General features: G+C 41.0%; 1 long non-coding RNA gene across 2 annotated transcripts; it reads right to left on the reverse strand.

Moving 5' to 3' along the window:
* Positions 1–210: 210 nt before the first annotated feature.
* LOC108348426 (uncharacterized) lies at positions 211–8,791 on the reverse strand. Of its 2 annotated transcripts, XR_001841679.3 has the most exons (3): positions 8,706–8,791; positions 6,878–7,016; positions 211–465 (listed from the first exon to the last, which is right to left on the reverse strand). It is a non-coding gene; the product is annotated as an uncharacterized LOC108348426 (long non-coding RNA). The 2 variants fall into 2 exon arrangements; XR_010058489.1 differs by lacking the exon at positions 6,878–7,016.
* Positions 8,792–9,103: the final 312 nt, after the last annotated feature.

The raw sequence follows: 9,103 nt of genomic DNA on the forward strand, positions 1-9,103 counted from the left end.
ACAAAAGTTTCCCATGACTAACTTGCTATTTTGATTTTTATGGGAAACTTAAACCATGTTTTCTTAGATTTTCTGGGCTTTCTGGGGGATTTTTATCTCGATTCAAATGCTATGAAAAATACTGTGTGTTTAACTTCCCCTTATTCAAGCTTTAAAAAAAGATCCAGAACACATTCTAAGAAAGTACCCAAAACTGGGAGCTTGGAAACATATTCTCCAATACTGTAGTCATTTTATTTATGATTTTTCCATTTTACTGTGAGTTTTGCCTTCCTGATTTGTGTCCATGAGGAGGGGTGTCGTGAAGGTCATGGCTCAGAGGTTTTCTGCACATTTGAAGAGGGATATTCTCCTGCTAAGGAAGCATGAAGAGTGCCTCCCCCAGCTCTGCTCACACATAAGTGAGGATGATTGGCCTTGCTTCTGTTCCATTTCTCTTTGCATTTTCCTCCTCTTCTCCTTTCCCTTACACATCAAACGCAATTTTTGAGAAGATTAGAAATTGAGCGTGAAGACTTGAAACTCAAAGCCAACCATTCTGGAAGGCATGCACGTTTGTATAAGCAGCCCATGTATTCTTTCAAAGGTGTTTTGGTTCTGTTCAGCCATGGCTGCAGCAGCTTCTGGAATCACAGGGCTAATACTACAGGGATATTCTATGAATATCCAGAAATGACAAAAGAGGCCTGCCCTCCCCTTCATAACCCTTACTTATAACCCAAGTCCTTCTGGGTGGTGGCTCCAATTTGCTCCTAGACTACTGTATTCCACTGGGGACCCAGTGATAGGTGAAGTAGGTTCTCTCTGCGGGTCTTAATCCTGAATCAACCTAGCATCTGTAGTCCCATGTATGCTGAGTGCACTTGAGTGAAAGCATACAAACTCTAGTGTTACAAGCAAAAATGTTATAAATCACTAATGTCAGCTATGAAATGTCAGTACTGCTGCCATTGACATTAAAGAATAGAAAGGAATTATGAATGTGGTCCAGTCCACAACTTGTGCATCGTAAGTATCATAAATGCAGAAGAGCAGTTTCTTCATGGATATAGTTCACCTAAGTTCACACAAATTCAATTGTACGCATATTTCTATAATGAATGAAATTATGCAACAAATAATAATACCATTGTACGACAAATAGCAGAGAGGCCTAGGCAGTCTTACTAGCAAATATGACTGAGTGTTAAAAGGATAATTCATCCCTGCTCCCCAAGGCTCTCTCCTAGAAAAGAGGCAGGATAAGGCCTTCTTGACTCTGGAATGTAAATATCACAGTGATTTGTAAGCCAAAGGAAGCACAAGAGAGAAATGGGCAGCCCAAATTGTTCATGACACAAAAGTGCCCTTCAAAACTCTGATCTGGGCCATTCTCCAAGAATTCCCCGTGAAATGCCTAATTGTCACTGACAGGAGAGAAAATCCCCCTTAGGGTTTGGCGCTCAAGAGACTGGTAAATTTTACTACAAATCTCCCAGGAGGGATTTTGGCCCAAACTTGGAAGAGGACCATGGGAACATGTTTTGTACTGATCCTCACTTCCCACAACAAGTGTTCCAAAGAGAACTCCAGGGGCTCCGCGCCTACTGCTTGGCCCATTTGAACCACAGACTTTTAAAACGAATATCCCTTCATCTCATAGTTTTGATATTTAGTTTTTGGTTGTTGCTGGTTTGCTTTTTTTGTTGGTGTTGTTATTGTCATTTTTGCTTAGTCTGTTAATTATAGTAGCTTTTGAATTTTACTCCATTTTCTCCATTTCCTCTTTTTAATGATTTGAGAATTTCATACAATGTATTATGGTCATGGGCACCTTTCCTCCAGCTCCTCTCAGACACCCTCTCCCTTCCAAATTCGTGTCCTTTTTCTTTTTTTTTTTTAAACCCAGTAAGTCTAGTGTATACTGTTTTTAAGACCTCTCATGTGTGGCTTTCCACTGGAGCATAGTTGACCTACCAGTGGTTACACTGTTAAAGGGATCCGAGTCTTCACCTCCAAGCTGCTATCATTTCCCAATGACATTCCTGCTTTAAAGTCTTTTCTTCAGCTTCTAGTGGTGCCCCTCATTCTACCTTCATTGATTGTCCCCACAACGAGTCTGTATTATAATCTCCTCTCCTGATGAGATCTAAATGCTGCATTTAATATTAATTACCTTTGAAGACCCTGCCTAATAACCCAGTCATGTTTTAAATGTGGATTTCAGAAGAGAGAGTTCAGTTATCAAACATTTTTAAATTATAAAACAAAAATAAAAGAAGGAAAAATGGGAGAAACAAGACCCACAGAGGAACAGGAAGCAAACGAGAAAATGATTGAAGGATGTCATAGAGGGAGGAAGGAAAAGCTGGTTACAGTCATTGCTCATGAGATTAGACACAATTATTAAAAACAGTGTAAGGTAAAGTAGGACAATGGGCTGGCAAGGTGGTTAGGTAGGTAAAGCTCTTGCAGAACAAGTAGGGACCAGAACCCAAGGACCATATAAAAGTCATACAAGAGAGTAACTTAGATGTAATTCCTGCAGAGCTAGGAGATCCCTAGGGTAATCTGGCTACCTAGAGTAATCCAAACAACAAACTTTATGTTGAGGGAGAAAAAACCTCAACTCCTCAATATATGAAATACAACTGAAACTGAGGAATATATTCAATATAAACTCTCATCTCCATGTATATATCTATACACAGACGTGCATGCACAAACACACACATAGGACTACAATAATTGTAAATGAGTAATACAAATTGCAAACAAAAAATGCTATGAAGAGAATCTGATCTCAGTATAGCTCTGGATTTAGCATGCATATGCTATGAACATTTCAACCACATATATTATACATATTCTTGTAGAGTGTATATATTACATAGCAAATATAAACACTACACATGAAGGAAGAATAAAGCTCTAAAATCATTTACACAATACCCCATGCTAAGAAAACTCTGTTTTGTGTCTGCATACATTGTGTATGTGCATGTATGTCATGTGGGAGTGCAAAAGGAAAGATGTCTAAGTCGCATTTCAGACAGGAACCTAGAAACCAAGAAAGGTACATTTTAGGTGATATTTGAATGGTATTTAACCCAATCTTCCTATTGATTCCTTTCCCTAACGGTTGTAGATCCCTGTCAAAAGATGGGAATGAAAGTCAGTGGTACCCTGACTGCCTGAAACGCATCAGACCCTGGGTTCAGTCCCCAGAGAGACAAACAAACAAAATCATTATAGACTTTGACAAAGTGATTGAGAAATATAAACAAGGTATAATTGTGTATCCTTGCATTCCCAGGCCTTAGAAGACTGAGACTAGAGGGTTGCTATGAGTTTTGGGTTAGCCAGGACTACATCTTGAATTCAAGGCCATGATGGTAGGTTAGGGTAAGTAGCTCTTGCCTTTTTCAAAATAGGTTTTTTTTTGTAGACCATACTAAAAACAACAGTGGAAAAATAGCTCACAGTATGAGAGGGTTGCTGTTGTTACAAAGATTCAGTGTGATAGAGAACTGAGTGACACCCCCACAGAGAACTAACTAGTCTTGTACACATTGATTCCCAAAGCACCATGGATCACTGACCAGTGGATGAGATTGCCTGGACAGGAGCAAGGCCCACCTTTAAGCCCAGGTATGAGAGTTCAAATCACAATGTGGCATGGATGTGTCTGGGCATGCTAGAAACATCCCCATGTCTCTGAGATGCTCCACTGGACAAGTCAACAATTAATTCAGAGTGTCTGGGGACTGAAGACAAGGTGTCAGGATAGCTTAAAGCTCCCTAGAGAAGTTCAGTCTTCAGTGAGAATGACAGCTCCTATTCTGAAACCTCCCAGAAGCACACCAAGATCTTGGTGAGGGTTCACCAAGCTTTAGCTTTGCCTTCCTATAAAAAGCTGCAGAATGTGTGTACCCACATCCCCAGAGACATACTTGTGCTCTTGAGTGGAAATACAAACAACAGGCAATCTTGCTCTATACTGCCACCTTATTGATGTTTCTTATTTTTGTTTCTGTTTTCAAAGATGAACACTGGGTATTTGAATCTCTCAGACACAAGGCAGATCATCAACCCTAGAACCACCTACTGTTGGTAACTGTACAACTAAGGGGGATGTGTTGGAAAAGAATAGATGACCTTATTATCTGGAGTTTAAAATTATTTCCAAGACAATGAAAAAAGTGACAAGGAATACCTGTCATCCTTGATATTAAAATACAATCCGGTGTATGATTTTTAAAGAAAGAAAAGAAACAGCATCTTTTTATACAGTCAACAGTCTCTGTATTGCTGTTTGAAGAAAGCAACATGGATATTTCTCAGCTGGCCAAAATTGGCATGTGAAACCCTCACATGTTAGCTCATGCCTGGAATCTTAGCACCCAAGAAGTTGAGACAGGAGGATTGTCAAGAGTTCCAGGGTAGTCTGCACCTTACTAGGAGACCCTGACTCAAAACAATGGAATGAAAAATAGCAATCAAGAAAGGGTCAGTGGCAAAACCTGGCAGAATAGAGTTACAAAATGAAGCCATGTTGCAGAGGTGGGGGGGCAGAGAAGGTGAGCACACAGAATGAATGACAGCCACTATGTACTGTCTTTGATATTTAAGATAAGAGGGTATACATCAACTCCTTGAAATCGATTGGGGAATTTCGGCAGCATCAAGAATCTACTGTGGAAGGTTACTGCAGACACTAGGGAAAATGCATTATTGTTCAACTCCCCACCTGTGTCTGAGAGGTCAGATAAACTTCAAATTTCCTATGCCTGGTTGGCAAGTAAGGACACTCTAGTCACATGTGTGGTGGGGCCTCGAGCTGGAGTGAACTGGGAGCTGAAATGCAGCTTGCTATCATGATGTACAGCTCCATGGTGCATATCCACGTGGACAGAGCCAGGAACCTGACCCTGGATTTGTTTTCCTCTCTGTCCATTTATTTTGTTTCCTATTGTATCCACTATTATTTCAATACTGTCTACAGTTTCTGCTGTATAGAAATAAGTAGTAGTGGAAACTGGGGGCTCTAAAAGTCTGAAAGGTCATAGAATCCCCACAAGAGAGTAGGATGCCCAGCTTGCATGCTAACACCTCCGCTGTGGTGTATGAACTGCCCTAAGGTATACACTGAGGTTTTCTTTATCATACCTGTCTAGCCCTTCATAGTTAATGATATTAACTACTCTCCTTGGCAATAGTTAAGGCAAAAAGCTTGCCTCAATCCATTTGAATAGCAGTGCACACCATATTCCTAAATGTTCAACCAGAAAGGATATTTCTGGTTAATGAACTTAGTGTTATGTTAACAAAGTTAAACTGGGCTATTGATTCTCCAATTTCTGAAAACTCCAGCATTCTTACATGCTCTGCAAAAGCACCAGAGAGTCACATCCTGTCAATGCTCCCTTAGACGTCATCACACCAGAATCAGTGACTGTTTTGAAATGAATGATTCATGGATATTTAAAAAAAATGTCATATAGAAATTAAGTCTTTCCTTTTCTCAGTTGTACCTATAGAGGACCCTGAAAGCCACAGTGGAGAACTGAAATGAAGCTCCGATAAGGGTCTGAACTTCCTACCTGTCCTCAATACATATCTGAAGTGTAGACAGAAGGACGAGGAGAGAGGGCGATTGCTAAAATGGAAGATAGTGGCATGAGACTTCCATCATGAGGGGGTCTTCTTTCAGGACGCACTCTCCACCTCCCAGCCTGTTCCCATAACTCACAGTTCTAAGAGCTGTTTGCTTTCAGAAGCAGTGTATGCCAGCAGACTGACCAGCAGGCTAAGGTTCTATTCACTCAAACCCCTGTTTAAATTTCAGCAGGAGACAGATTATATAAATGTGGAACTTGTGGCTAGGAAAAATCATTATTGATTACAAATTATTCATGAGCCTACTCATTGAAAGCTGATCTGTTGTAATATACAAACTAGTAGAATTATTCTCTTCTCTTCTCTTCTCTTCTCTTCTCTTCTCTTCTCTTCTCCTCTCCTCTCCTCTCCTCTCCTCTTCTCTCTCTCACTGTCTCTCCCTCCCTTTCTCCCTTTCTCCTTTTTTCCCTCTCTGTCTCTCTCTGTCTCTGTCTCTCTCATCCTCTCTCTTCCTCTCTCCCCCTTTCTCTCTCTCTCTCTCTGAGAGAGAGAGACAGAGACAGAGAGAGAAAGAGAGACAGAGAGAGACAGAGAGAGAATCTCAAACAATCTTCCTAGAACCCAGGAACTGGATTCATCAGTAGGAAATTATTCCGTGTCCATAAACATGTCTGAAATGTAGAAAGTAATATGTCCCAGTTTACAAGCTGTGTAAGATCACCTTTATAATAATGACATCATGCTACATGAATGCTTCTTACTTATACAACGAAATGGAGATGGCAAATGACACAGTTCCCAGTCAGTGGATTAAGCTTGGAACTCTGTTAGATATGAAAGACACTCAATGATGCAGCTGGTGAAATATTTTAAAAGCAGGGATAATTCCTTCGAGCATACTCTCTGGACTACCCCTGGTTACTGTGGGCTTGCAAAAGGAAACTATCTTTCGATTGGAAGTTCAGTGGAACTCAGGGAACTGCCGGGAACCATGCTTGACTAAACAGTGTCTGTCTCTGTTGAGAGATTCTCCTCGTGTTTTATGTAAGATGTTAGAAACAAGATAAAGGTGTCGGTCCTTTTCAAAAACTGTTCCTTGCATGAAGATCAAGAAAGCTGCCCCACTACATCTTACAAAGCAGGGTGCCTAGAGCTACTGGCTTCTCTTCGAATCTCAAACCACTTTCCCTCTGGGTACCTTTCTGGCTATACAGATCTGAAGCCCTTTCTGCTTCTCCCAAAGCTACAAGGACTTGGTCTGCAGAGGCCCCACACTCACTTGAATGCCTTTTTCCTCTTTTGAAGCTCTTCGCAATTACAGCACGAGTGTCTCATTTTTACGGTGTACAGAGAGGGGTCTTCAAATCAGGTAGTCAGTGCTGACTCTCTTTCAACTCTTCTCCTGCATCCTGCCTATGCTGAAACATGGGACCCCAAGTTTATGTACATATGCTCAGATAGGCAGCAGGAGTCAACTATTTCACAGTGATATGATGTCTACTGAAGTGTGATGCCTAAGCAGCATGTATCCTCAAATTTCATGGAAGATTTCAGACATTATTCAACCATCCATCATATGTTTGGTGATCAAAATATATTTGGGCGTGTATGCACAAAACCCGCATTGCTGTTCCTCGCAGTGTGGAGCCTACCCCAAACCTCTTATTCACTCCTTTTCTCCTTATTTTTCACAGAAAGAAGAAAGCATGCTCTCACTGTCTCTTTTTCTTTCTATTTTAGCTTCCTTCCTTAACATTGGATGTGCACCAACTAGCTGTGAATGGAGAAGCAAACACACACATTTCATTTGCATACATGAGCAGGCTGATAATCTAGTCAATTCCATTTCAGCTTCCTTTCTTTAAAGTTGGATTTGCACCAGCATATCCACGAATGAGGGTGCAAATACACACATTTCACATACACACGCCATAATGCTGGCAATCCAGTGAATTCTTTTGTAATACTTGGGTGTGACATTTCTCTCCAGGAGATCTCTCCTCCTCTCAGCAACTTTTCTCATCACTAGAGTTTGGCTTTGTCTGCACCCCAAGACAGCCCAACTTAAAGGTAATATGAAGGGCAGGAAAGAATCTGTTTTGACAAATACCTGAGCTGTGACATAATAATCTGATAGAGGAGCTTCAGTCTGTCAGGTGCAATCCCGAGAAAAAGACAGACAGAAGCAGAGGATTGTTTCTTAAGGAAATTAGATTATCACTGGCTGACTCTTCCCAGAGTGTGGCTGGAAAGTGTAAGAGCATGCAGTTCTTCAGATCCCAGCAGATTCCAAAATGACCTCGGGTGAGTGGAGGGGCGCTGGTGAACTAAATGTGTAATTCAGCTAGCTCCATGCTATTGTTAAGAAACAAACTCCTTCTGTCAAAGGACCATTCCCAACGCCCAAAGCCCAAAGCTGAGGAATGGCTGCACTGGCTGTGCTGAGGCTTCTTGAGACTATTCACTCTTTCCTCACAGCAGACAGGCCTCTCCTGGGTCCAATGGGATGTTCCCTTTACAGTGATAAGGGGATTCTTTGGTGTAATTAAGACAGCAACGAGTGCAACCTTTTCAGGATTCTGACCGTAAAAATATCTCCTGATGTGATGACTTCGAGGGCTGGGGGTACCCATGCATTCTCTCTGTGGGCTAAATGTCAACATAGAGAGTATTAAAGTTCTGAATTCATTGGCAAAACAAGGAGAGAAATAATCTGTGATGCTTGCAGTTGAGAAACTTAAATTTGATGTCCAAGGGAGAGCATGGAGGGAGTTGGGATCTGCCAACCCTGTGTTAGCTTGTTGGGCCCAGAGATTTCTGTTGTAACTAAATAAATAGTGAGTTTGCACTTACTTCTTCCAAAGCATCAAAATTTAAGGAATTTGGAGCTCACAGTACTTGTCAAGTACTGTTCTGCATTTTGTTCTGCCCCTTGCTACTCATGCAGAAGCCAATGGTTGTTTAACCTCTGAGAAACTGGTATTAATCAATATTATATTAGCGACTTAATACAATTAGTTCAGCAGCCACATGCTAAAATTTTCTTCAGAAAGCCAGAAATCAGTAAATAAAAATGATATAATTAGCCATCAATAGTGCCTGCTTACGTTTTATGCATCCAGTATTACCCCTTTTCATTCAAGACTTGACATTTCTGCCCATCTTTCAAGAAATGTGTGCCCACACCCTGCACATTACATAGCAATGGGGCTCTCCCAGTGACCTCACACATGTTGCCATGGCAGCAAATTCATCTAGAAATAGCACCATACTTTGATTTATAGTCAGCCAAAGACACAATCCTGGATTGTACACATTAAAAGACCAATTTCAAAAGAAATTCTTAGGTTGAGAATTTTGCAGTTCAAGATTATGGGCGGCGTGGTATTCATGTGTTTAATTACTGTGCACTTCTTTTTCTGACTATGAAGTAGCTTTTCCATCTGTCCAGTGTCCAGCACTTAGAATCTTCACAGGTGCACTGATGTTCTAACCAGAGGGATGG

This window comes from Rattus norvegicus, chromosome 16, assembly GCF_036323735.1.
Source record: "Rattus norvegicus strain BN/NHsdMcwi chromosome 16, GRCr8, whole genome shotgun sequence".
Classification (NCBI taxonomy): Eukaryota; Metazoa; Chordata; class Mammalia; order Rodentia; family Muridae; genus Rattus; species Rattus norvegicus.